The following is a 4,252-nucleotide window of genomic DNA, read 5'->3' as shown; positions in this document are numbered from 1 at the left end:
GTTGTGAGCAAGTGCATTCATAGACCATAAGACTTTTAAAGAGTCAATGACTCACTAAGGCCTGGGTGCTGGTGGCACATGCCTTTAATCCCATCACCGGGGAGGCAGCCTTGCCTGGTGGTTCTGGATCTCCGAGTTTAAGGCCAGCCTCATCTACAGAGTGATTTCCAGGACAGTTAGGGCTGTTATAACAAACCTGTTGTCAAAGCAGAAGAAAAATAACCTTTAAAGGCCTTAACACAAGAAAAATGCTTATGAGATTTTATTTTTTTTTAAATACGACTTCCCCCAAAATGTGTGGCGCTGTAGTGTGTCATTTCTATCTACAGCCTATTTGGTTGCATTCTTGGTAGTGAAGGGCAAGGCAATTTGTTTGCTTTCAGTTATGCTAGGCCAAAAGCATGCTGAACCCTGCTGCCACTGACTCCCATCCAGCCTCTTGAAGTAAATGGAGTTGTTTCACAAGGCAGAAAGAGGTTATTTTTGTTTTGTGTAAGTTTTCTATCATTGAGGCCAAAGGTATGTTGCAAACAAAATGGGAAATACCCTTCCTAGGACAGGCTTAGGAATTCTAGTCCAGTAATTTAAGGTTTCTTTGGCAAAAGAGTTGATTCATACCTGGTTGCTAGAGTACCCACCATTTACAGGTAGGTATAGCCAAAAGGAAACCAAGAGCAAAGCTACCTGCAGATCACCTGTATTCCGTTAAATATTGAGTGCTTTTATTTGTAAACACTCAAAAGGTAAATGGTCATCATTGGTAGCTCCCAGCTGTTCTTAATGTCACATGCAAAGACTTAGGCCACTGAAACTAGTATTGAGTTCAACTGAATGCTGACTTTAATGTTCAATTATATTCTGATTCTGGAAATCAGTAATTCTGGCTGTGAACATGGTCTTTGTAGTGCTTAGTTTATGACTTTACATCTTGGAACTGTTCTCCCAGCAATTTGTGCTTCACCCTGTGCTCAGGCTGAAGCTAACAAAAACCTGTCAAGGCTTTATCTTTAGATGACACATGACCCATTGTGCTTTTTGAGGTGTTTTTCTGTGGTCCAGGTTGGCCTTGGGAGTCAGTTGAGCTTCAGCCAACATCCCAGCTTTGACTTCAAAGTGTATACAACAGGTTTTTCTAAGGCAAGGTCTGGCTGGCATGGAACTCAGTATGTGGCTAGTCTCTGCCACCATGCCTGGAAAGAGCTGGATCTTAAGGTATATTAAATTCAAATCATGTAATACAAGCTCAATTTCCCTATAAAACAGGTTGAAATAGCCATGTGTTTGTGGCACACACCTTTAATTCCAGCACTCAGGAGGCAGTGGCAGGCGGATTTCTGTGAGTTTAAGGCCAGCTTGGTCTCCAGAGCGAGTGCCAGGATAGACTCCAAAGCTACACAGGGAAACCCTGTCTCGAAAAAAACAAGAAAAAAAACAGGTTGAAATAGTAAAGCAATACTTATGACTATGTTGTGATCACCAGAGGGTCTGCATGCAATGCAAATTTCTATACACTGCTTATGGAAGGCAATAGCAAGCCTGGCCTGTACAATGAATTCCGGGATATCTAGGGCCACATACTTTTCAACCTTTTTAAAAGCCAAAAGGGATTTTGTATGTATCATGAGGTTAAGTTCCCATATATGACCCAAAGAACACCCTTGCTTTATAATTGTAGGGATGCAAAAACAAAAATGAAGTTTGCCTCTTGTTCATGATGAGGGAATTTTAAATATTAAATGAATTAGTCACTAGAGAAGTACAATCTTAAACTGGGGATTGTAACAGCAGCCTGTAGGCCTAGCACTCAGGAAGCTGCATTCGTGGGGTATACAATGAGGTGTTGGTTAACCATGTAGGTTGTCAAACAAAAATAAGATAAATCCGCTTGGCAATGGTGGTGCACACCTTTAATCACAGCACTTGGGATACAGGCAGGTTGATCTCTTGAGTTCAAGACCAGCATGGTCTACAGAGTGAGTTCCAAGATAGGCTCAAACAAAAATCCAAGTACCAAAAAACCTAAGATATTTTCTTAAGCAAAGCTTAATTTTGAAGTTTGCTTTTAGAAGTCAGCTTACCTTGTCTATTTTTTTAAGGTCTCCTATAGCCCAGGCTAGCCTCAAACTCTGGATCCTCAACTTAAATTCTGGGATTGGTAAAGGTGCTAGAGAAAGCCTCTAAAAAATTGAACACATTCAGTGACAGTGGCACATGCTGGCAGAGAAGCAGGCGCATTGAATTTTGAGGCCAGCATGGTATACAATGTGAGTTTCAATACAGCTAGGGCTACACAGTGAAACCTCATCTCAACACAATGTTATACCAAAAGATTTAACTCCATATCTTAACTGTCTCATAAACATAAAGTACTTTGGCAAGAAGCAATTCAGGTTACAAAGACCAGAAAGAAAAAAATCCCAAAACAGAAAAAGGAGCCCAATCCTAGAAATTGCAGCAGCCTTAGAAATGCAACTGACAGACAGAGAGATCGGGTGCGTTCAAGGGTGATATGGCTGTAAACACCTTCAGCAAAGTGGCAGGATACAAGATTAACTCAAAAAAATCAGTAGCCCTACTATATACAGAAGATAAATGTGCTGAGAAAGAAATCAGAGAAATGTCACCCTTTAATAACAATAGCAACTAACAACAATGTATCTTGGGGTAACACTAACCAAAAACCGAGAAAGACCTGTATAGTAAGAACTTTGAGTCTTTAAAGAAAGAAATTAAAGAATATACCAGAAAATGGAAAGATCTCCCATGCTCTTGGATAGGTAGGATCAACATAGTAAAAATGGCAATCTTGCCAAAAGCAATCTACAGATTCAATGCAATTCCCATCAAAATCCCAACACAATTCTTCACAGAATTTGAAAGAACAGTACTCAACTTCATATGGAAAAACAAAAAACCCAGGATAGCCAAAACAACCCTGAACAATAAAGAAACTTCTGGAGGCATCACCATCCCTCACTTCTATTATACAGCTATAGTCCTGAAAACAGCATGGTATTGGCACAAAAATACAGGTTGACCAATGGAATCAAATTGAAAACCCTGATACTAACCCACACCATATGATTTTTGACAAAGAAGCTAAATTTATACAATGGAAAAAAGCATCTTCAACAAATGGTGCTGGCATAACTGGATGCAAACATGTAGAAGACTACAGATAGACCCAAGCCTATCGCTATGCTCAAAACTTTAAGTCAAAATGGATCAAAGACCTCAACATAAATCCAGACACACTAAACCTATTAGAAGATAAAGTGGGAAATACCCTTGAATTAATTTTACAGGAGACCACTTTCTGAACATAACACATTGAGATTGGCAATTAATAAATGGGACCTCCTGAAACTGAGAAGCTTCTGTAAAGCAAAGGACACAGTCAGCAAGACAAAATGACAGCCCACAGAATAGGAAAAGATATTCACCAACCCCACATCTGACAGAGGGCTGATCACCAAAATATACAATGAACTCAAGAAGCTAGCCACCAAAACACCAAACACTGGGATTAAAAGATGGAGTGCAGAACTAAATAGAGAATTCTCAACAGAGGAATCCAAAATGGCTGAAAGACACTTGAGACAAGTGCTCAATATCCTTAGCCATCAGGGAAATGCAACTCAAAACCACTCTGAGATACCATCTTACACCGGCCAGAATGCCTTAAATCAATTAACACCAATGACAACCTATGTTGGAGAGGATGTGGAGAAAGAGGAACTCTCCTCCATTGCTGGTGGGAGTGCAAACTTGTACAACCAGTTTGGAAATCATAATGGCAGTTTCTCAGGAAAATGGGAATCAGTCCACATCAAGATCCAGCAATCCCTCTCTTGGGCATATACCCAAAGAATGCACACTCTGCACACTCATACAATTAGGACGTATGTTCAGCTATGTTCATAGCAGCATTATTTGTAATAGCCAGAACCTGGAAACAACCTAGAAGCCCCTCAACTGAAAAATGGATAGAGAAAATGTGGTATATTTACATAATGGAGTACTACTTGGGGGGTGGAATCTTGAAATTCTCAGGCAAATGGATGGAACTAGAAGAAACCATCCTCAATGAGGTAACCCAATCACAAAAAGATAAACATGGTATGTACTCACTCATTTTTGATTTTTAGACATAAACCAAAGGATCACTAGCCTACATTCCACCCTGCCAGAGGAGCTAGGAAACAAGGAGGACCCCAAGAGAAGTTTTCATAGTCCCTCGAAGAAGGGGATG

Source organism: Cricetulus griseus, unplaced genomic scaffold (assembly GCF_003668045.3).
Source record: "Cricetulus griseus strain 17A/GY unplaced genomic scaffold, alternate assembly CriGri-PICRH-1.0 unplaced_scaffold_154, whole genome shotgun sequence".
NCBI classification, from domain to species: Eukaryota; Metazoa; Chordata; class Mammalia; order Rodentia; family Cricetidae; genus Cricetulus; species Cricetulus griseus.
Note: the sequence above shows the minus strand (reverse complement) of the source record.